The 25,764-nt window shown below is 37.5% G+C and overlaps 5 non-coding genes across 5 annotated transcripts; all 5 read right to left on the reverse strand.

The window, feature by feature from the left end:
- Positions 1-14,687: 14,687 nt before the first annotated feature.
- Positions 14,688-14,762, reverse strand: MIR92-2 (microRNA mir-92-2). The gene has a single exon (NR_032104.2). It is a non-coding gene; the product is annotated as a microRNA mir-92-2 (primary transcript).
- A 58-nt stretch (positions 14,763-14,820) lies between these two features.
- MIR19B-2 (microRNA mir-19b-2) lies at positions 14,821-14,917 on the reverse strand. The gene has a single exon (NR_032103.1). It is a non-coding gene; the product is annotated as a microRNA mir-19b-2 (primary transcript).
- Positions 14,918-14,959: 42 nt separating this feature from the next.
- On the reverse strand, positions 14,960-15,027 carry MIR20B (microRNA mir-20b). Its single transcript, NR_035712.1, has one exon. It is a non-coding gene; the product is annotated as a microRNA mir-20b (primary transcript).
- A 164-nt stretch (positions 15,028-15,191) lies between these two features.
- MIR18B (microRNA mir-18b) lies at positions 15,192-15,261 on the reverse strand. The gene has a single exon (NR_035695.2). It is a non-coding gene; the product is annotated as a microRNA mir-18b (primary transcript).
- An 86-nt stretch (positions 15,262-15,347) lies between these two features.
- MIR106A (microRNA mir-106a) lies at positions 15,348-15,428 on the reverse strand. The gene has a single exon (NR_032102.1). It is a non-coding gene; the product is annotated as a microRNA mir-106a (primary transcript).
- Between the last annotated feature and the right edge of the window lie 10,336 nt (positions 15,429-25,764).

Raw genomic sequence — 25,764 nt, forward strand, 5'->3', positions numbered from 1 at the left:
TTAGGGGCAGATTTCTTCAGATCTGCCAGCTTCCACTCTCAGATCACTTACGTGCCCTTCTTAGAGGTTACAGGAAAATTCAGCTGCTGTCCCAAGCCACAGATATGAGAAACTTGGCAAAATTAGGATGTGGACAGTTAAAAAGCAGCATTTTGGGTTCCTCAGAGACCGTAGTGACATCAGTTCCCACTTGGTTGTGTCATGTTCTCTGGCAGTGTGCAGCCGCTCAAGTGCAGGAGCAGAGAAAAGGGGGCTATTGGTATCCAGAAAGGGACAAGGGAGTTGGGATATGGTAAGATAGATGCTGAAATTGACAGAATTGAAGTCAACTTACTGTGAGGCTGTGGTGCTAAGAAGTTCAGCAGTGATTTCCGTGACACCATTATCTCCTTGTCCTTTTCCTATCTTTGTGGTCACTCATTTACAGTCTTCTTTATTGGACCCTCTTTCTTTAATTATCCTTTAAATATTAATCTGTCCAGGGCTCTGTCTCCATACTAGATATCTCTACTTGGATATCCCATAGGCACTTCAAGTCAAACACAAACTCATTTTCTTCCCCACATCATGCTTGATCTTCTGATTTATTGGGATCCTATTTTACAAGCTTCATTTCATTTCATTTCCATAACAACGTGATCAAGTTTGGAGATATTCCTATAGAATATTATATATATTATATAAGATATATTCCTATAGAATATTTATATACAAAATATTATATTTATATATTATTTTATATCAAATATAAATATATAAATATTTATATAAAATATAATCCAATATTATAGTATAATATATAATATAAAGTATATTTATATAAATATATTTATATAAATATTATATAAATATTATATAAATATTATATAAATATTAAATATTATATATATATACATAATATATATATACATAATATATATATACATAATATATATACATAATATATATATACATAATATATATTATAATTATATAATATAAAGTATATTTATATAAATATATTTATATAAATATTATATAAATATTATATAAATATTAAATATTATATATTTATATAGATATATCTATATAGATATATCTATATAAATATATATTTATATAAATATATCTATATAGATATATCTATATAAATATATATTTATATAAATATATTTATATAAATAAAATATTTTTATTTTATACATATTTATATAAAATATGTTTTATATAAATAAAATAATATATAAATATGTTATAATTATATATTATAGATAATTATATTATATTATATTTATATATTATATTATTTATAATATATATTACATTATATATAATATATAGTGTAATATATATTACATTATATTATATATATAATGTAATATATAATATATTATATATTATGTAATATATAATATATTATATTATATATTACATATTATATATTATGTAATATATAATATATTATATTATATATTACATAATATATATAATATAATATATTATATATATTATGTAATATATAATATATTATATATTACATAATATATATAATATATTATATATTACATAATATATAATATATTATATATTACATAATATATATAATATATTATATATTACATAATATATAATATATTATATATTACATAATATATATAATATATTATATATTACATAATATATATAATATATTATATATTACATAATATATATAATATATTATATATTACATAATATATATAATATATTATATATTACATAATATATTATATATTACATAATATATATAATATATTATATATTACATAATATATAATATATTATATATTACATAATATATAATATATAATGTAATATATATTACATTATATATTATATATTACATTATATATTATATATAATGTAATATATATTATAAATAATATAATATATAAATATAATATAATATAATTATCTATAATATATAATTATAACATATTTATATATTATTTTATTTATATAAAACATATTTTATATAAATATGTATAAAATAAAAATATTTTATTTATATAAATATATATTTATATAGATATATCTATATAAATATATATTTATATAGATATATCTATATAAATATATTTATATAAATATATATTTATATAGATATATCTATATAGATATATTTATATAAATATATTTATATAGATATATCTATATAGATATATTTATATAAATATATAATATTTAATATTTATATAATATTTATATAATATTTATATAAATATATTTATATAAATATACTTTATATTATATAATTATAATATATATTATGTATATATATATTATGTATATATATTATGTATATATATATTATGTATATATATATTATGTATATATATTATGTATATTATATATATTATGTAATATATAATATATTATATATATTATGTAATATATAATATATTATATTATATATATTACGTAATATATAATATATTATATTATATATTATGTAATATATAATATATTATATTATATATTATATTATATTATATTATGTAATATATAATATATTATATTTTATATTACGTAATATATAATATATTATATTATATATATTATGTAATATATAATATATTATATTATATATTATGTAATATATAATATATTATATTATATATTATGTAATATATAATATTATAATTATATATTTTATTTAGATAATTACATATTAATATACATTATCTCTATATTCTATATATATGTGTCAAATCAGAATACCTGTTCTCTCTACCACATACAGATATTATGAGAATGTATAAAATACTAGACATGAAAGGACTTTGTGGGAAAAAGTGAAAAGTACCATACAAGCACAGGGTATTATTTTCACACATTCATATAGTTAAATGAGTTTCCATCATCAAACACCTGTTGAAACATATCATTCCCGCTTTCCTCTGTTCTCTCTCAAGATGTTCTGGTATTTAACTCCTGGGCTGACTCTCCCAGCTTCTTTGAACCTTTCTTGTGTGAGAGTCAGGAGAAATCACTTGTTTTAATAAAGCTGGCTATAAAGTATGCTTCTATAAAGTCAATTTTGAAAACCTATGGAGAAAATGATAAAATCAGAGATACATTGCTACTGAGGCAAAAAAAATCCCAATTTGGGACCTAAAATGATGAAGTAATTGAGATGGCTCAAGCTGCCCTATTTAAAACTCTTTCTCTGCACCTTTATTTTTGTTCGTACGTATTTTATTTAGCTAGCCCTAATATGGCACTTACTATATGTCAGACACTATTCTAAGTGCTTTACAGATATTACTTGATTTAGTCCTCATAAAACACTATTTTGGGGAGCCGGGGGGGACAGTGTCTCACTCTGTTGCCCAGGCTGGAGGGCAGTGGTGTGATCACAGCTTGCTGCAGCCTCAACCTCCTGGGCTCAAGTAATTTTCCTACTTCAGCCTCCTGAGTAGCTAGGACCACAGGCACATGTCACCACACCTAGCTAATTTTTGTAATTTTTGCAGAGACAGGGTTTCACCATGTTGCCTAGTCTGGTCTTGAACTCCTGGCCTCAAGTGATCCTCCTGTCTCAGCCTCCCAAAGGGCTGGGATTACAGGTGTGACCCAACACAGCCAGCCTTAACACACTTCTTACTCTCATTTTACAGACAAGGAGACTAAGTCACAGAGAGATTAAGTAAATTGACTAAGCTTGCACACTTTCCCCCACTGTAGGCCATTTCTGGACCATAACCTCATGATTCTGACTCTATCCTTGTAGACCCAAAACTTGACCCTCCCCTTCTCCTGCATGGGCATTTCCCAGATAATTATCACATCATATCCTACTATGCTGGGCAGTAATAGCAAACTGCATCAGTACGCATTGTAAAATGAGCCTGGTTTTAGCCAGGAGAGCTGAATTTGCTCTGCCACTAACCAATTGTGTCATATGGAAAGCCAGATGAAAAATAGAAACTCTCAGCATGGGACCCTAGTGCAACAAAGAATTGTCTGCTGTGGTGAGTAGCCCACTGAAGAAGGATGTGGCTGCTCCCAGCGTAATGTTTCAGAAGGTAGTAAGTCAAGGATCTTCCCACTTGGCAGGTTTCTCACCACTGGAAGACTGCCTCGTCCACCAGATCTTTGCAGGGAGCTAGTGAGTCACTGGAGACTGAATCCACTCCTTCATTTGTATCCTTGATCTCAGATCCTTTGTGCTGTTTATGTAATGGTTCTATAGTAAACCAAAGTACAAGAAACTTGGGCCCAGCGAGAATCTCCATAAATACAGGTCCTTGGGCCATGATGAGCCTTTGTGGTCTGACCTACATCAGGCCTCCTGGGCAAGTCATTTAACATCTCTGAGTCTCAGCTTTTCCTTCTATCAACATGTGAGTCAATGTTGTTTAGTCAGAAGAAAAAAGTGTTTTGTGTCAGGCAAACTTTCTTTTTCTCTGTGTGTGGCAGGGTGTCACTCTGTCACCCAGGCGAGAATGCAGTGGTGTGATCATGGCTCATTGCACCCTCAACCTCCCAGGCTCAAGCAATCCTCCCCCTTCATTTTTTGATTTTTTTGTAGAGATGAGATCTCCCTATGTTGCCCAGGCTGATCTCCAACTCCTGAGCTAAAGTGATCCTCCTGCCTCAGCCTCCCAAAATGCTAGGATTACAGGCATGAGCCACTGTGCCCTGCCCAGAAAACTTCCTTATTCATTCATTCATTCATTCATTCATTCACTAAAGGAATATTTATGGGCTTGAAGCAGTGGCTCATGCCTGTAATCCCAGCACTTTGGGAGGCCAAGGCAGGTGGATCGCTTGAGTCCAGGAGTTCAAGACCAGCCTGGCCAACATGGTGAAATCCTGTCTCTACCAAGATTACAAAAATTAGCTGAGTGTGGTGGTGCATGCCTATGATCACAGCTGCTCTAGAGGCTGAGGCATGAGAATCACTTGACCCCTGGAGGCAGAGGATGCAATGAGCTGAGATCATGTCACTGCACTCCAGCTTGTATGACGGAGTGAGACTCTGTCTCAAAAAAAAAAAAAAGGGTGGGAGGAATATTTATGGAGTGTCTATTATGTGCCAGTCACTTAGACACTAGGGACACAGAGGCGAACAAAGCTGATATTGGGGTAGTACCTGCCCTTATGAAGCTTACATTCTAGTTGGAAAAACAGGCAAAAGACAAGTAAACAAGTAATCATAAGTTGGAATAAGTGACACAGTAAACACTATGATAGAAATGGTATGTGTGTGTTGAGGGGCACTATTTTCCACAGGGTGATCAGACAGAGTTTTTCTAAAGAAGTGTCATTTAAGCCAATTTTTTTAAACTAGGTTTGTGACCTTGGCCAAATTACAGTAAATTTTTAAAAAATGATAATAGGTGACTGTTGTGAGCTTCAATGGGCATACCTCCTACTTTCCAGAATCCTTGTGATGCTCCAGTGAGATGATATGTGCAAACATCCAGCACACTGTAAGCTATCTATAAATGTGAATGCATTTCCCCTTCTAGCTGGAGCAGTTGGTGTTCTCCAGCCTGAAATTTGCTTAAGGTCACACAATCTGGTTTGGTAGCTATTTACCTACTTAATCAGTTCAATAAGTTGGTAATTTAATGGACAAATCAACTCATTTCAAAATTAGCAAAAAAAATACACACACTTTAGGATTGAACCTAGTTGTCTTCAATTTATAGGGCCTTCCCATCATCAAATCTAGCTAAGCCTTCCCTTAAAATAATCAGCTAACAAAGCAGCAGATTAATGTCCTGTAATTTTCCAAATTGGTATCAGCTAGATTTCCCTATCACTGACTCAACCTTCAGCAAAATCGTTATGGGAGATATCCACTACTAGATCTTTGTACTGCCCAAGGAAATGGCACCTTGATTTCTCCTTAGGGTGGAACAAGGAAACAGACCTTTGATAGGGAATGGATGCTGTGGTTCTCTCCACTTACAGGTGAGGAACTAGCAGAGTTTAATTTTCACATCCAAGGTCACATAACAAAGTTGCTAGCAAGCTCAGACCAGAATTCAAGGCTATAGACTCTTTTGCCACTATTTTCCTGCTTAGACCAGTGGTTGCCTGGGGTGATGATTAAAAAATGCAATTCAGCAGAACTAAAACCCCTACTGACTGGTTATCCTATTACAAGACATGCACACGCACACACACACACATGCACACGCAAGTGCAAATTAATAGAACTAATGATGCTGATTTTGTCAAGAATAATGTGATCATTTGTGATTAACATTCAGTATTCTAAATAATCTATACTAAGAGCAAAGATAGAGATTATCATTATGACAGACCAGTCCCTAAGGTCACTTGGTGGAACCTCATCTGACTACATTATAAAAGCACAATGCTACACACACACACACACACACAGAGAGAGAGAGAGAGAGAGAGAGAGAGAGAGAGAGAGTGTGTACTGAGGTAGTCAAACTCTTTTTTTAGTTTTTATCGTTAATAATGTACCTACAAGTAAAAGTTTAAGCCATGCTTCAGCTAAGGTCTGAAATGTGAGGAGATCACACTGTTCGGGCAGGGAGAAAGGAAGTGAAAGCTGCTCAACTTAATGAAGCAAAAGCAATATTCTTGGTTTCTGTTTAAGATATTTTTCATGATCAAGAAAGAATTACTATTTATTCAAGTACTACTTCCAATTATTCATATGAAAGATTATAAATATCTAACTTGAATTTTGTCCAAATCAACCACGGTGTAACATAAATCAGCCCCTAAATCCACCTAAGTTTTTGTCTTTGAAAAAATTGTTGAAAATATGTTTTCACCCTAAAACAGGCATACTCATTTCCATTTATACTCAATACTGTCAGTCCTAACCCGAAAATTTAAGAGCTCTGTCAAAATTAAAATAACATCCTTAGGATTAAGCTGAACCATAGTTCATTTCAAATTATTCAATACAGAAAACCATGAGGTATGCTTGAAATAAATTAGAAGCAATGGCTGTAACAACCATTTCCCAAGTCAATGCTTTTGAGCAGCTCATAGAAATAGATCCCTGCTTTGGTGGCCAAAGCAATTTAAGCAAATTAGAGATGCTTAAGCTTTTGTCAAATGACTGTACTAAAGTCAAATTTTATATACTTTAAAAGCCAATGTTATAGATAGTAATTATAATTGCTTCTGACAAGTCAGTTAAGAAACCATCCTAGACCTCTAAAATATACAATAGTGTTTAAATAGGATTGTCCCTTTAAGCACAATTCTACATAAATCACTTAAAGTAACAAAGGAACAGGAGTCACTGTAAAACAGATGCAGTTTGGCAACCTGGTTCTCCTAAAACATTAGAAGGGCCCTGGCACATAATCAAAGTAACTAGGGCTGGACAAATTTTTGGCAACCAAGAGGCATTACTGGAATAATATGGAAGAACTCCTCCTTCACTATGAACAGAAATAATTTTATGGTTCCCAACATTAGCTTACTTTCCTTTGTCTTGTTAAAAAATATTCACCATTGACTATGGTGACTATAACTCATGGAGAGATTTTCTCATATTTTCCTATAGAAGATAAGTGATATAAAACTGCTTAGGTATAGAAATATCTAAGTATCCTCCAATGCAAGAAAAAATATTCCTAAGTGAAAATGACATGAAATTGGGATACTCAACAAATATTGAGCCCTATGACACCTCTCTCTTCTGCTTTTTCTTCTACCCTCAGCTTGGCTGAATAACTCTTTATTCATCAGCTCTTTAAATGAAGTTCTGTCCTGTGCACTCTCGGCTCTTCTCACTGCCAAAGCCTGAAAGGCCAAGACTTCTTGTACCTGCATGTACAATGTGAATCTATCATCTCTCTCCATCACCTCCACTATCCCACATCACTTCCCACAACCCTCTACCTATCACCACCTTCTGCTGTTTCTCCTGCATTATTTCATCTGTGCTTGCCAGAAATTTGGTATTCATTCTAGAAAGGAGTAAGGATAAATTGTGTGGGCTTTGAGGGTTAAGTTACTCCAGATGCTACCACATTCTAATTAAATGAACTATCAGCAAGATTATATCGAGACAAGGTATCTCTCTGTCACCCAGGCTGGAGTGCAGTGGCGTGATCACAGCTCACTGTAACCTCAAACTCCTGGGATCAAGTGAGGCTCCCCCTTCAGCCTCCTGAGTAGATGGGAGGGACTACAGGTGCACACAACTATGCCTGGCTAATTCTTGTATTTTTTGTAGAGATGGGGGTCTCACCATTTTGCTCAGGCTGGTATTGAACTCCTAGTTTCAAGTGATCCTCCCACCTCAGCCTCCCAATTTGCTGGGATTACAAGCATGAGACCTCAATCATTTTAACCATGGTAAAGTTGGTAAATGAAAAATAACTCACCGTTGTTTTAATTTGAATTGATAATTACTGAGCACGAACTTTTAAAACTGTATCCCTACGAAATTTTTTCTTTTATCTCCATTTTTCTATTGGTCGAGGCTCTGGAGACAGAAGGATATGGACTTGGTTTTTGGCTTGCTAGATGCGCAAAGTTGGACAAATTACTTAGCCTTTCTGAGCTTCGGTTTCTTCATCTTTGAAGTGGAAATAATAACAGATGAATCTTACAGAATAGTGCTATCTTTCTGGATTGTGAAAATAATGAGGCAATACTTGTAAAGCATTTATTATTATAGTGTTTGAAACATAGAAAGTGCTCAGTGAACGTTAGCTGTTATTATTTGGCTCTTTATAGATTAAAAAGAATTACTGTTCGATATTCACAAATCTCATTTCTTCATTAATTTCTCCCATCTACTCAAATGTCACCTCAACAGCAAGAACTTCCCTGATCATCAAATTTTCACACAGCAACCAACCCCAGCAGTATTTCCCTACCTTGCGAAACTGGGTTGAGTTGCGGCCTTTCAAAAGATATGTCCAAATCTTAACCCCCAGTAATCGTAAATGTGAACTTCTTTGGAAATAGGATCTTTGCAGATGGGTTCCAGTTAAGATGAGGTCACACTCAGTAAGGGTAGGCCCTGAATCCAATGACACATACAGACACACAGGGAGACTGCTATGTGACAACAGAGACAGAGACTGGAGTGATGGATCTACAAGCCAGAGAATGCCAATGATTGCCAGTAACCACCAGAAGGGGGAAGAAGCAAGGAAGGATCATCCTCTAGAGCTTTCAGAGGGAACATGGCCCTACTGATACCTTGATTTCAGACTTCTCATTTCCAGAACTGTGAGAGAAAACATTTCTGTTGTTCTAAGGCACCCAGTTTCTGGTACTTTGTTATGGCAGTCCTAGAAAACAACTACACTTGCCTAATTTTTCTGCATAGCACTTATCATCTGACATGCTAAATATTCATTTTGTTTATTATCTGTTTTCTCTCATTAGAATATAAGATCTGCGAGAGCAGGGACTTTGTTCATACTGATTCTTTAGCATTAAGAGGGTGCCTGAGGCCGGGTGCAGTGGCTGACGCCTGTAATCCCAGCACTTTCGGAGGTCAAGGTGGATGGATCACCTGAGGTCAGGAGTTCGAGACCAGCCTGGCCAACACAACGAAGCCCATCTCTACTAAAAATACAAAGTACAAAAATACTAAAAATACAAAAATTAGCTGGATGTGGTGGCATGCACCTGTAGTCCCAGCTACTTGGGAAACTGAGGCAAGAAAATCGCTTGAACACCCTGGAGGCAGAGGTTGCAGGAAGCCAAGATTGCACCACTGCACTCCAGCCTGGGTGACAGAGTGAGACTCAAATGAAAACAAAAAAAAAAGAGGGTGCCTGGTACATAATAGATGCTCAATAAACATCTCCCAAATGGATGAATGAATAAAGGATATTTACCGTTCTGTGTCCTACATTAAACACCATGATTTTTTAGTTTGTCTTTTGCTTTTTAATTTTAAGATAGTTTTTGATGTGGTTTTATTGTTCAAATTGATATTTTTGTCAGTGGTTTCTGTCACCTATGTTATGTTTGAAACCACTTTTCCCAGTCTCATGGTCATATATGCACCTTATTTTCTTCTTAATCTTTCATAGTCTAATCCTTTTTTAAAATGTTATAAAAATTGTAAATAAAAGTAGAGAGAATAATGTAATGTGCAGTGTGCAGTTTCACTGTTTATATTCAACCCTCTATCCATCTGGAATTATTTTGATGTGTGGGATGTGGGAGAGTTCTAGCTGTTTGTTTTGTTTGTTTTCAAAGATAGCTAACCAAATATTCCAACAACTTTTATCGACTAATCCGTCTTTTCTTTACCAATTTTGAATAGCTCCTTAATGATAATCTAAATACTTACATATACTTCAATCAAAACAGGAATCTCAACAATAGACATCTATTTTTGCATTAGCATCACTTTTTAAATGCTGCTTTATAATAAGTTTTAATATATGTTAATACAAGTTCCTCTTTGTGATTTTTTTTCTCTGTGTTTTCTTTTTCATTAAAAAACATTTTTTTTAGAGACAGCGTCTTACTATGGTTGCCCAGTCTGGTCTTTTGAGCTCAAACAATCCTCCCGCCTTGGCCTCCCAAAGGACTAGGATTACAGGCATGAGCGGCTGTGCTCTGCCTCCCAGTATTTTCTTGACTATTCTTCCCTGTTTATTCTTACATATGAACTTTAGAATTATGGTGGTTTGGAAACCATCCCTTTGAGATGTTGATTGGAATTGTATTAAATGTACCCATGTACTTGTAGGATCCCATTGAGATGTTGATTGGAATTGTATTAAATATACCCATGTACTTGTAGGATCCCATTGAGATGTTGATTGGAATTGTATTAAATGTGCCCATGTATTTGTAGGAGAAATCTGTCTCTTGTCTTTCTCCCTCTGCCTCTGTCGTGATGCAAATCCTCATCTCCCATCTGTAAAATAGCCTCCTAACTGGCTTCCAGCACAGTGGTCTCCCAGCCAGACTCCACATTGTCGTCAGAGAGATCTTATTAAAATGGTAAATTTGGGGTTCACTGCTTGAAATTGTTAAGTGACTACCCTTTCCATTTGGGACAAGGTTCTGTGATCTGGCCCTGGGCCACCTGTCCTCTCACACACACCAGACATTCTGAACTAAACGCTGTTCTTTGGAAGAGCTCCCATCTGATGTCTTCCTTCCCTTGCTTTTTGCAAAACGACTCTTCCTAAAACACCCCTCGTTGGCCTTCTTTGCCTGCCTTAATGCCCCTCAGGAACCGCCCCGACACTGCCTCTGGGAAGTACTTCCTGACCCAGCCATGCTCCATCCCTGGCCTGGGTTACTTGCCTTCCTCCAGGCCTCCAAACTTCTAGCAGGCATTGATCATATTGGTCCCTAATTTGTTTATTTACTCAAACCTTGAGCAAGTCATTTCTTCCTGGTTCTCAGTTTCCTCACCTAATAAAGAATAAAGCTGGACTCTGATCTGTAAGTAGGGATTCTTTCAGCTACAATTTTATACCATAACTTCCCCTCCTTTTTGCTATATGTCCCTTGTTTCAAAACTAATATGACTGACAATTGCCAAAAAAGCAACTTCCAAGTTGACATATGTTTAGGCTCATTCATACCTGTGCCACATTGACTCTTCTGTCTAGGGGAATGAATGCCCATACTGATGACCTTGGAAAGCCATGGGATATTAAACTACCATCTGAACCAAAGACAGAAATTATACCTGGCAGGGCTTCTACTGAACTTACTGTAATTATTTAAAAATGAGCAAGCTATATATGTCGTATGTAGATATTACTAATTTTGCCCATGATTAATGACTTAAATTAACCCATTCCCAAGTATTCTAGACAAATGACTTCAATGCAAAACACTTGAAGAATTATTGGATAAGTCTGAGGTGAACAAAGGCGGAGCTGGGTGAAGCCGATGAAGCGGAGTTGCAGCACCTAGTGGCCGCCGAACAGCAGAAGGCGCAGTTTACTGCACAGGTGCATCACTTCATGGAGTTATGTTGGGATAAATGTGTGGAGAAGCCAGGGAATCACCTGGACTCTTGCACTGAAAATTGTCTCTCCAGCTGTGTAGACCACTTCATTGATACCACTCTTGCCATCACCAGTTGGTTTGCCCAGATTGTACAGAAAGGAGGGCAGTAGGCCATCCCCCAGGAGAATGACAGAAGCAAAGGACTTATTATTAAGCAGACTTAAGGGCCAGTGGGGGAAGGCTGTCAACCCATTGTCAGATCAGCATCAGGCTGTTATCAAGTCTGTTGGTCCTAAAAAGTAAAAGATGAAATGTTCAAAAAAAAAAAAGAATTATTGGATTAGTCTAACTTGAGCAAATATAGAATCAGAATTTTTGAAGCTAGAAAGGGTCCTCAGATCATCAAGTTCGGCCCTAACTTTAGGTGAGGGAATTGACTCTAGTGGGCAGAGTGGCCTACCCTAAGGAACACAGCTCCTCCACACAAGCCTATTAAAAGTGGAAACTGCAATAACTGACTGCATACTAGCCACGTTAGGTAAAGCACCAGTGAACCACTAGGACAATAAATTTGTATTATTAAAGTGGAGGTTTGGTGGTGTTAAGGATTACAACAAATAAGCTTTAATCCCCTCTTTTACTGAGCTACTTTATTAAAGGGCGGGAGACCCTTTTCTTTGCTGCCACATCAAACTTAACTATGATTAGGCACCAACAACGTAGTCAGCATTAGACAACACAGGAAATACCTGTAGTTATTTATGTTTGTATAATTGCCTCAAGCATTAGTCACTTTTAAAAAATTACACACACATACTTAATACTGGACGACAGAATTTACTACCCTAAGTCTCTTTTCATTAAGATTTCACTTCATCACTAACAATTAAAATCCATCCCCCCAGCCGCCACCACCAAAGAGAACTTACTTAACCCACATATCCTTGAGGTAGACCAATGTTATCACTGTATTTCCCCTAATGAGGAAATTGAAGCCTTAGGCAACTAGCTCAAGATTAAAATGCAATTCAGAGAGAGTTCCTCTTACTGATTAAAATGGACTGATGTTATGAGGAAAAATCAAAAGGGTTTCAAAATTAGAAAATTCCATGGCACCAGGAAGTAAGAATGACACATACTGATACCATCTTTTAGTTTGGCAGCACCTTTTTGATGAGAACTAAATGTTCATGTTGGCAGACAGTAAAACTACCACAAGCCTCGTTTCTTCATTTGCCAAATACATGATGTTAAAGATTAACATTAAAATATGAAACATAGAACTGGAAAGCAAGCCAGTCCCTGCTTCGAGTTCTTTTAATTTTATGAAGTTTAAAATAAACAACTTCCTTTGTTAACTTTGTCCTAGAAGCTGTCGTTAGCTGTTTTCGAGCAGTGGTTCTGCAAGTATGGTGTCTAGCAGCATCAGCTCCTAGGGAAAGGTTAGAAATGCAATTCCTTACCTGTAATCCCAGCACTTTGGGAGGCCAAGGTGGGTGGATCTCTTGAGGTCAGGAGTTCGAGACCAGCCTGACCAACATGGTGAAACCCCGTCTCTACTAAAAGTACAGAAATAGCTGAGCGTGGTGGCGCACGCCTGTAATCCCAGCTACTCAGGAGGCTGAGGCAGGAGAATCACTTCAACCCGGAAGGTGGAGGTTGTGGTGAATGAGAGATCGGGCCATTGCACTCCAATCTGGGCAACAAGAGCGAAACTCCGTCTCAAAAAGAAAAAAATAAAGAAATGCAATTCCTTAGGCCCCATCCAGACCTATCGAATGAATCTCTGGAGATGGGGTTGGCTGGCTGTGTCTTAGTAAGTGCTAAAGTTTTAAGAACCACTAGAGGATCCAAATAACTTTTGGTGTTCAGTCTCAAACCACTAATTAGCTGGGCATGAGAAATTTCTGCTTTAGGTTAGTCACCCTATGGAGCCCCCGAACCCTAAATATTAACAGTAGGCCCACATCCAGGTTTCCATCTGCTAGACTCCAAAGCAAGGCAGCAGCCATCCTTCTCAGTAGCCCTGCCACCAAATCTTCTTCTCCGAGAACCCCAAAACAGAGTTTGATTGACAAGTTCATTCTTCTCTCCTGTCAGACCTCAAAATGTGCCCAGTTCCTTAAAGGTATGTGTCCCATTGGTTTACAACTCTTCATTCCCTTCCTAAGAATGAGCACGTGTACTAAAACAAAATTAGTACATGTCATCCAAATATTGTCAGGGTAATAAAATTCCTAAAATTAGGCATCTTGGTGCTTTATGTAGATGCAAACTTGAAAAGCAGCTATGTCCAAGTTTTCCTTTAGGATCCTCCCAAGAGATATTTTACAAACTCCTCTAGCATTGCTAATTATTTTTTTTTTAAAAAAAAGAGTCATTTTTTCAGATCTATAAATTTCATTTATTTTGAGGTTCACTCACATTCAGTAACAATCTGATCATTCACCAAAGTTCCAAAACACATACTTTATAAATTAGCTATCATAGTTTTTAGAAATCCAAATATATTTCAAATTATTTTTTAATAGCAGCAACTAGAGAAAGGATTTTTTACCATCTAGCTTACTGTAGCGCTGATCAGGAATGTCGCCAACAAAGGTCCTGCGGTTTACAGATGGATACCGTGCAATTTTTCTCCTATGATACTCATCAAAATTGCATCGTGATCCACCCGACAACAGCAAAACAGATCATTTTACAATGACTAAATATCAGAACTTACGGCTTTTAAAAGTTAAAATAAGAAGACGATAAAAATCCTCCTTTCTTCCACAGGCCGGGACAAGTGCAATACTTTATATAGAACACAAGTAATGCAACAAATCCCCACCCAGGGATGAATGGGCATGAGTGCTGGAGATACGCATGAAGGTGTGTTCACACAGACGTAGGAAGCACACATTATCACAATCAGTTTTGCATGGATTTGCACAGCCACATATACATATATACGCTGAAATGCAAACCTGCAAAACTAATTGTAAGTAGCAATGTCTTTGAATATTCTCTCCATCAACAAGAGATTTGTTATCCAAGAGTACTGGAAGTGCCCATACTACAGTAGAGTCATGCCAAAACTACCTGCACTATGAGCACTTTGGTACTACTAGGACCCAATCTTATCCTCTGTACACAACTGTACACTGCACAGTCCCCACCATCTGTTCCCAACAAACAATAAAAAGGCAAAAAACAAACCATTGAAATGTGTCCTATTCAAATTACTACTCAAGGCATACTTTTAAAATGCTGTATATTAGGCAGCCTGTGCCAGAAGGGGCATTTAGGGCAGTAGATTCTAAGCTGCTTCACTAACTGCACTAGATGCACCTTAACACAAGAGACACATTATAAGAAGCAGCTCAAAAGCATCAACTACTTAATTATGCACAAACTACAGTTCTCAGTAGCCATTGACTAAATCACCATGGTAATGTAAGAAGTGCTTGCATTGCAGTAGATCTCAAAAAGCTACCTGCACTGTAAGCACTTTTACATGGCCAAGGCCTATTCCTGTAGCAAAATTTTAAGTCTTCCAGGAGCTCTTCTTTTCCGTCCTCACAGATCCATGCAGACTCACCTGGTTAAAACAACAAAACAAACACACACATATTAGAAACTAAACAAGTAAACTACTAGTTAATATTCCTGAAACAGGCTTTCCTTTGGCTTACAGAGTCTAAGCTAGGTTTTGTGGTTTCAACCAAATCCTGAGAAATATTAATAATCTCAATTATTTACACAGAATTGAACACGAATAACACTGGCAACTGCAAAAAGTCCAATTCTTATGTATAAGCGGATTTTGGACTCCCCCTCTCCATCTAAGATAATTTGATATCTGCATCTCAGTAATTTGCAGGCACATTCTATCCACCCTGATTTTATAAGAGGAGGACCTAGAGAAAGGAGCATGTAAAACCCAGGATGAGTATTCGAGTCTTCAGATCATTCAGAGCTTTTGGGCTCCATACGGAAAGTGACTGTTAGATTAAATGAATATTCCCAGCCCCCACCCCATTAATAGAAAATGAGAGAAATTTTAGAGCTGGTTTAAGAAACACAGCCTTACAGTCTTCACATAATGCACAGATGGCTGAGAGATGTCACATTTTGATCTATTTCAAAGGGCTCTACTTCTGTTTAAACATTTATGGACCCATTTTCTCCATTAAACCAAAGTAGGCAGATTAGCTCTTCTTCCCTTCATGTCATTATCTTCCATAAGAAAACCTTCTCCCATTTCCAAGTGCTTATTTTACCTAAGAACATACAGCAAGGAAGTGAGCCTCTATGTGAAAAAGGCTCACAGGGTCCCCTATCTCTTCCATGATGGGGTAACTTTTGTTTAAAAGAAAAACAAAAACGTTTGGGACAGAATCTGTAATACGTTAAACGAGTGAGGGAATTTTAAATGTTGAACTTTCGTCACGATATCTTATGCCACTAAATGAGTCTTTAGAAGTCTTTACAAACTAAACTGATTTATAAAACTTATACATCAATCTGGAATCAATTTTCTATTAGGGAAGAATGGATTTAGTATAGAAATGAGAAAAATAACATTTTTCCCCTTAAATTGGGTTTCTACACCTGTGAAGATTTCTTTTCCATTAAAAAAAAATACTCCAAACTTGACTCAAAATGCATAGTATTTGCCAACCCAACCTGGCCAAACTGAGCCCCACAGCCATCAGACAGGGCGCCCTTCTAGTTACTACCTTTTGCTAATTAGCGGTTCATCTGGCATCCCTCGCGCACGCTGGGCAGTCACTCTCCAATCCCCTTAAATTGCAAATAATAATAATAATAAGGAAAAGAAAGAAAGAAGTGCTTCCCTGTACGCCTTTGTGGCTCCCTTTTGCCTCTTCCCGCGTCTCTCACACCCTTACCTAATGCTCCCGTTGAAGTCCGCGAGCAGCCCGCGCGTCCAGGGTGTGCTCCAGCTGCTCACACCACGCGCTCCAGTCCTCGTGCAGCCTCAGCCGCCGCCGAAATTAAAGAGAAAGAAACAAAGCATCATGGGAAACGGAGTTCTCCATTCAAAGCACCAAAAACGCGCCAAGCCCACGCCTCCCTCCCCCTCCATTCCCGGGTTGGTGGGATAGAAGCCAAGAGGGAGGGGAGTCCCTTTTTTCCCTCCACGTGCACCCCCTCATTTCACACCCTCACCACCAAAGTTTTCCAGGAACCTAAAGGTCAACGGTGGAGAAGAAAAGGGGAGTCGTTTCCCGCGCGCTGCCCGCTACCCCTCAACCGCACTCTGGTACTTTGCTTTTCTCAAGTCCCGCCCGCTCCGTCCCCTCCCACCCAACCAGTCAACTCTACCGGATCACAGCTGCCCCAACGAAGGGCTCCCTTCTTGCCCAGCCACCCGCTCGGGAAACCGCGCGCGGGACCCAGCTCCGGCCCGCCCCTCGCAGGTGGAGAGCGCGGGGATCCCGCACGGGCCGCCCTCTCCGGGTGTCCCCTCCACACGTATACCCAGTGTCCCAGCGCGCAGCTCGAGCGCTCCGGGGCCGGGTGCGAGCGCAGTCTCCCGCGGAGCCAGGGGGGGAAGAGAAGTGAGAAAAAGCGTCCACAAGGCCGCGAGCGCACATCTCACCCCAAAGCGCCCCTGTCCAGAGCGACGCGGGGCCACGAGCCTCCCTGCCACCACTTGAGGAGCGCTCCGTCCCCTTGGCCCTCTGTCCGTAGCTATATCCCTGGGAAAAGCCCGCCCCTCTGCCTTTAATAGCCCAAGGAAAAAAGCCCGCCCCCGCCCACCCGGCCCGCACAGGAATTAGGAAACGGAACCCCCACCCCGCCAAAGCGAAAACCCCACCGAGCCCCAGTTACCCACGGGCGGAGCGCAGTCGGCATTTTCCCTTCTCTCTTCCCCCAAGCTGGAGTCCTTAATTAAAGGCGCGCCTGGGACAGCGGCCCAGGCAGAGGCCGTGGCCGGAGCCGGTGCGGGTGCCACCGGCATCCGGGCCAGGATGGCGCACTCACTACCACCTTGTCCCATCTCGCTCCCGCGGCGCTCGCCTCAGCCCCCCACCGGAGACAGACGACGAGGCCCACGGAGCCGTGGGACAGGGGTGTCCCCCACCCGGCGCGCGCATGCGCGCCACCTCGCCGCTAGATTGAAAGTGTTCCTAAGGCCCGAGGAGGGAAGAAATAGAAACACGACTTACTCTCTGCACATGTGAAAGTTTTAACCCCTAGCACCTTGTGCTACTGTTGGGAGGCTTTCGCCCTTGCCAGGCGCCCTCTTCACCCACTAAATCAGGGTTTCTTGGCAGGTATCGTTAACGGTAGCAGCCACCGAATACACGCGCAAATGTGCGGAAGATACGGTGCAATTATCTTGCTTTCTCCTCTCATTCCACCGCTAATGAGAACCAATTGAGGGCGGGCTGCTTCAAGGCCAAAGCCCGACAGCGCTCTGTAGAATAAAATGATGTCTTAGTTTAAGACGCACAATCAAAATGGAATTAAGCATACCAGACTTTGAACACCGGGCAAAATGAGAGACAACCGGGCTATATACCTTCTCCGCGTCCCTGGCGGACACAGGCGCAAGATGGGATTTGGGGAGCGTGCGGGGGGTGGGGGGGTGGGCGGGGGTGTGCAGGGTACGAGGTTACAAATCAGAGACCAGTGAGCACGCTGGGTCGGAGGAGGAAAGCCCTGGAAGGCAAGCGGGGGGTAAGGAAGGAGGGAAGGGGTGCAAAATGAAGCCGGACCCCTCCCTTTCCACCATTGTTACCAGGGTGATTGTGGCAGCCCAAAGCCCAGAAGAGGACAAGGGCGCCATGTGATTCTCAACCTGGTTCACTGGTGCACAGTAGTAGCTCAGGCAAACATTACAAAAGACTGGCCTCTCCCACCCCTGGCCCGCGAAAGAGTCCAACCTGAACTGCCAGCGCCCCTCAGGAGTCAGCGGTGGATGCAACGAAAACCACAATCATTTCTCCAACGCGAGTCACTCGCACAGGTGGGCTTCCTCCCCTTTTTCATGCAACAGACCTTGCAGCCTACCCTGGCACGTCTGCGTGATACTTTCTGGAAACTACGCAGCCCGAAGTTTACTACCCAACCAGATCCCTCCTGTGAGATTGCACCGACTGCAATGCAACTTTCGACCTTTAATGGTAACGACTAGCAGTGGAAAGAAGAGGAGGGGGAGGGAAGAGAACTTAGACCCGACTTTAAGAAGCGTTGTATTAAAGCAAGATAAGAACAGTACCTTTGAGCTGGAGCAAAACCTGGAGTAAAAAAAAAGGGTTTTTGCGAAAGTGGCGCGAAGATAATATCATGTGATCCGACCCCAGGGCGTCTCCTTCCCCTTTTGCCAAACTCCCCTCCCCTCGAAAAAAGGGGGGTTGGGGGAGCTACATCCGCTCCTCACAAACTATTAGCATAATTAATTGTGTCCTACAGCTGCAGCCAGAGCTCCCGGGTCAATGAGTAAACATATCCTCATCCTCTTCAACATCAGAACAAAAAAACCCATTACCCTGATTTTGGAAAATGTTCCCAAATAAATCTCATTATCTTCAAAAGTCTTTATTTGGTATTCGGAGTCTATGTGTCTTGGTTGGAGAGACAGAAGAAGGTTGGAAAAGATGAAATCATCCTATTAAAGGGAGCAAGTAGAAGTAACTCCCCAAGAGTGACATATTTAAGTAAAGGTTTTCAAATGGAAATACCGTGTTGAGGGACTTCACTAGCTTAAAATTTTCCAAAAGTTTTAGCAGTTCATTAAACAAGACATCCTCCCAGTCTTCCTATTCGCCACCCCCCATCTCCCACCCCTCCTCCCAGTCCTCCTTCCCTTTAAAGCTAGAACAATACCCGGAATAAGGTATTTTGAGATTGCTTTACCAGGATATTTTCTTGTTCTTAATTTTTTTAAGGGTTTGCAACATATAGAATGTCTGGATCAAGTTCCCAACTGGCGAAAATAATTTATTCCATCTCAGTACCTGTCTAGCACAAGGTAAAACTAACTAAGTACAAGATATAGGTTACGAGAAACTAGGACATTTTGATACACCAAATGATTTATTTTTGTCTCTTTCTTTTGGAAAAAAAATTTAATCATCGGCCAAAATACCTAGAGAATCAAAAAAATCTAAAGAACAAAGCATTTCACACACACACCCCCAAAAAGTCAGAATAACTAACAGCTCAAAGAAAAGCACGTGATCCCTTCATGCTTTAAAACTTGTGGTCATGCTGAGGCTAAAAGCAAAGAGCTTGTGACCCCGCAACCCCGTCCCCTCCCCCAGACCACAGCCCAGGGCTTAAGGCTCCAGGCTCCCACCGGGCTCCTGCTCGCTCCCAGTATTGTGAGACAAACAATACTTAGGCATTCTGCAAAATAAAGGAGCCACAACTCCTATCCCCCAGTCACATCATTTATGACCAAACAGACTGGCCGGTGTGCGTATACACGCATGTATGTAAATATGATATAGAATACATGCCTACGCGAAAGCCCAGATGTTCTGTCAGAATGTGTAAGAAAGGTATGGAAACTGGCCAAAGGGAGGGAGAACTTGTTATCTTTCGTGAGCCTAAGGATTCTCATCACAACTTTAAATTCTTGACACTATTTTGAGTTTATGATGGATTCAAAGAAAAACGGTGAATGCCCAGCAAAATATTCCCCGCAAAATAGACCCACTTTGAGCTTTCCTCTGCCTTGAAAAGGGGTGAAGGGATTCTTCTGTATTGACCTCTAGATTTAATTATGCCATATAAAGCAGCAATCTCAAGTAGTTTGGATTTGAACACCTTTAAGAATAAAATTGACATTTTACCCAGTTGAGAAATCATGTTACTTGATTTAGAAATAATATTAAGTGGCTTTGTTAAACCTAATGATTGGTATCTTAGAACAAAAAGGTCCCCATGGAAACCAGAAAGTAATTTAAGAGTATTATGTTCCTCACACAACTAGAATAGAGCTTTTGTTCTATGTGTATTTACTACTCTACATTTTTGAACTACACTTGCAGTTAAGGTCTGTTACACTCTGGTTTTGCCCAGGATGAGAAGTTTAGTGTCCCACTGAAATATGTGTTTTGCTACATTTGTGTGGTTGTGTTCATGTGCTCATGTGCATGCCCATGAGGCCTAAAACAAAGCCAGCAGATCAGAACACTCACTAAACAGAATGGAGGTGGAAGATCCCAAACAAAATATTTCAAATGCTATTTTGCTATTTGATCCTAGAGCAGGAACTGTGATTTCATTAGAAGTCTATCAAAACTGGTCTTCACTAACTTTATTTTTTAAACGAAGTATTCCTTCATTTGCAAACATTTCAGTTTTTAGATGAATCAATCTTCTTTTGAATGCCAATCATACTAACACAAATCAGCCTGAAAAAATGAAATTTGAATTTTTTGGACCAGGCCTTAATTTGTTTATGAAAATTTATGTCAGCAGAACAAAGAGAAAAATTAGAGTCAGTAATGAATTTCTGAATCTTATTTCTTTTCAATAGCATATGCCAACATAAATCATGTAAATAAAATAAATACATCTTCAACTAAATAGCGTCAATGAGAATTAAGTATCAATTTCAAAAGATTTGCCACTTGATAAGAAGCAGAAAATTTCACTAATTGAACATGCACAGTTAATATAACTTAGTTTAAAAAATGTAGAAAGTAAAAATATACTTATCCCAATCTCAAAGGATTTTATGAAGACCAAATGGCACCAGAAGGTGGATCAACTTTTCTGATATACAAATACGTTTAAAATACACATTTTACTAAATTTTACTTGTAAGTAAACCTTACTTTTACAAGCTGGTCTTTGCTAACTTTGATTTTTTAGAATAAGTGTCTATTTACAAACATTTCTTATCTCTAGTAATGATTTAATCTTATTTTAAATCAAAAGAGTAATCAAATTAAAATACAATTAAATTACATCTCACATAATTCAGCTGAAATATGTTGGTACTAGAACTTACAACATGGAGCTAATTTTGCTATTATGTGATGCCTTAAAATTACCTTGTTGTGTGGGTCTTTGCTTTTCTCAGTAGTATGTTAAAACACAATTTCCTCTCACTAACAACCATATTTTTTACATGTCAAATATTTTACATCAAAATATGTGTGCAAATATTGAAAAGATATAAGAATAACCTGCTTGCCATCAGTAGAAAAATTGTTTCTCAAATTAATTCTCCCACCTTGAGAATAGACTCAGTAGACATTAAAGTGATTCACTATTAAGATTAAATAGTGTTAAAGGTATTTTTACACTCTGTTTGAAACACTTTGATTTTCCTGTTTATGTGACCTTAGAAGTGGAACTTCTGGTATTACAAACCATAAAATTGCTAGCAGACTGTAATACTATAATCAAAGAAAAAGCTATAAACCAGAAATGTTTTACACACATCAATTTTTTCAATCACTTTTCTGATTAAGTTTGTCCATCTTTGCACCATTATAAATTTTCTAAGTGGAAAATATGTCATGGTACGGAACACAATAAAAAATATAGTTTTACATTCAAAACAGTCTCTAAAACCTCATCACCATAACATTGTCTTCCAAAGCAAGTAAATCATGGTATTAAAAATTATCTCATTATTTAATAATCTTACACCAATAAGTCTGTTATTGAAAATGTCATGATTGAGAAGTAAAAACTCTAGATGACAAATATGCTTTTAAGTTAGGAAGCTTTATTTAATATTCTGTCTGCTATAACTAAAATAAAGCATGATAATCTTCTACTACCTATGTGCAAAGAGGGCAAAATGGTATTTTTTGGAGCCTCTCTCTTTTTTTCTCCTCAAAGATAACATTTATCCTTAGTTTGGTAGTACTCTGCTAAGCTTAGAGATTCTCTTTAACTGTCTCCTGACTTGTGATTGCTGAAGGAAGTAGAACTATCGTCTGGCCTTTTTTATGCTGAGGAGGAAGGCGCAGTGAAATGTGTTGAATTATCCAGATGCCTGAAAGGACTGCAATGAAAGCTTGCAACAACCTAAATAACAGGGCTAACACTCACTGTAAAAGGGAATCTTTCAACAGATACAGCCTACAGAGGACATCTACTTTTAAAATGAAAGGGGAGATTTTATTTTCTCAAAACAAATGTAATCTAGCTTACTTTTGAAATTTTTGAAAGGATGTCTAAGTCAACAGGAAGACTACTGATTTAAAAATCAAAGATGGAAAGATGAAGTTTTATTATTTAAAATCATATAATTTATGACCCTACTTGGAGCTCTGAGCATATTTTTATTCTTTCAGAAAAGAGTGAGCTGTCCATCTCATCCCTCACTTTTTTAAACCCTAATGAATTTTACTACTTGAAACTTTACTCCCTAAATTTAAAAAATGATTAACATCCCTAAGACGAACTGATCCTTTATAGCTTTCAGTGATCCCATTTCTATAGCTGCTACTTATTAAACCATCTTTAATAATTAAAATGGTTTATGTGCTAGTAGATAAAAGCAAGAAGAAAATGTGCAAGTTATGATCAAGTATGGATTGCATATTTGTGAAAATGTTTAGATATCAAATTGATAAACTTGCTTAACTAAACATTATTCTAGGATCTGTTTTAAGTTTTCAAGAACTTAAGGTTAAAGAAGCAAACATGATATGTTGGTATGTATTACAAAAAGATACTGTATTATAGTATGTTAAACTTTTATGTTTTTTATAATTAATTAACTAGATCAAAGTTCAGTGTTTCCTTGGAGGATATCAAGGCTAATAAACAAAGCCATTTTAAATATAGAGTCTGCTTGTTGATTTTGGAGAAACAGCAAGACAAATAATTCTAGTGAATATCTAGGGTTAAATTATATTTTTAGAATGTAATACTTGACTAATCTGTAAATCCTTTCATAGCTATTTCATTTGCAGTTTTGCTTTAAAGGCCATTTAAACAAAAGCATGGAAACCACTAGATCTTGATGAACAGTGATATGTAACTTCTTTAGAGTAAGATACACACCTTGCAATTACTAATAGCCTTCACACCCAATCATACTACTTTGGGCTTTCTTCAATTTGATCTGAAATAAAATGTGTTTTCTTCCTTTGTGTGTTTTAATCAAGCTTTTCTGCAGTGCTTTCATGTTTTTTCCAGTTGTCAAAAATATAATCTTGCTTCTGACATATTATTTATCAGTGTTATCTGAATATTATATCTTTTATTACTTACTAGATATCCTCAACCCAAGTCATTTTTTAAAATTAAATGTGTCTGAGGATAATCAACAAACTAGAAATTGAATAGACCCCATCAGTTTGGTTAATCACCTAACAAAAGCAAGAACCAATTTTTATTTGCTGTGTTAGTTGGAGTCCTTGTTGTCCCACTCAACTAATTACCCCTCTTCGGTAAGTTTCAAAAGGGTTTTCTTTAAATAGTAGTTTATAACATCTTTAAAATCTGCTGGGTGGGGAGAGTCCTACATTTAGTCAATTTTTACTTTTGTGTCAGAAATTTAAATATAAAAGTTGAGAGGATTCATTTTATACTTTGGTTCATAAACAAAGTGTCCTTTTTAATCCTTGTTTTGGTGTATAGTCCCTTGGTTTTCTGCAATTTCAACTATTTCATTTACAATTCAAACTCACCGTTATTAAACTAATCTCTACACTTGATTAATCCCTGCATGCACACTGCATGTTTTTTAAACTCCAATAACGGTGTTACCAAGTTTATATAAAAGTCTTGATGATATTTAAGACCTAAAGCTCTTAGCAAATTAATTCTAAAATTAATGTTGCTGGCTTTTAACACTACCACATTTGCAGCTACATATCTAGCCTTAGACAGATTAGCACAATTTGCAAAAAGAATCCCAAATTCCAACTTGTCTTTCATTTTGCCTGACTCCTGGTCAAGTGCTTAGGTTCTTTCAATGCTAAGTTTGTGGCAAAATACTATACATAACAGCATCAAACATGGAAATGACTTAGCAGAGAATCTTTTAAAGGATGGTTTGAACCAATATGTTAGGTTTGGCAAGGTCCTCACTGGGCATCTAACCTAATCGCTTCATTTTACAGATGAGGAAACTGGAGCCCCAAAAATGACCTGCCTAAAACGCCTCCACTCATTGTCACAGAGCCAGGATAAAGAAAGACACTATTATGGTCAATTTTAAAAGAAATTTTAAATAGTCCTTGACTGATTTTCAAGCTTGATTTTCCGGTAGGACCGTTATGAAAATTAAATGAGATCGTGTGTGAAATCTACAGATCACACAATGATCACAATGCTTGGTACTTCAGAATGCTCAATAAATGTTCTTTTCCTGCTTTTCTCTTTCCTGCTGATGCCATATGCATATTTCTTAGACTCCTTGCCAAGATCCTGACTTCTCGCTGCCAAAGTTTGGGGCACCAGCAGTGCAAGCAAGGCACAGAGAGAGGGTTTCAGGAGAAAATTTAACAATTTAGTCATTCTCACTATTTAACTACAATCTGATTGTACCAGCTGAAAAGACACATAACGACCATCTTCCCCCTCAAGTGTTCTGAGAAACCTAGCTGTCATACAGGGAAATCTTGCTTGATTTCTCACCCCCTCACATCCCCAGTCCAGATTGGAATCCCAGATCACAGTACCAAATAATGAACATTTGATCATCAAAATGTAACTTTATGTTCACGTTCATAACCTACAAGTCGACAATTTCCTCACATGTCAATTGTTTCTTAGATTTTTCTTCAACTGTAAGAAGGAGCAACACACGTTACTCCCTGATGCCTTTATATGTACTAATTTAACATTAAAAGAGCTGTTAATATTGTATAAACTGTTATACCATCTGTGTTATAATTCTGCTTCATC

Source organism: Pan troglodytes, chromosome X (genome assembly GCF_028858775.2).
Source record: "Pan troglodytes isolate AG18354 chromosome X, NHGRI_mPanTro3-v2.0_pri, whole genome shotgun sequence".
Lineage (NCBI taxonomy): Eukaryota > Metazoa > Chordata > Mammalia > Primates > Hominidae > Pan > Pan troglodytes.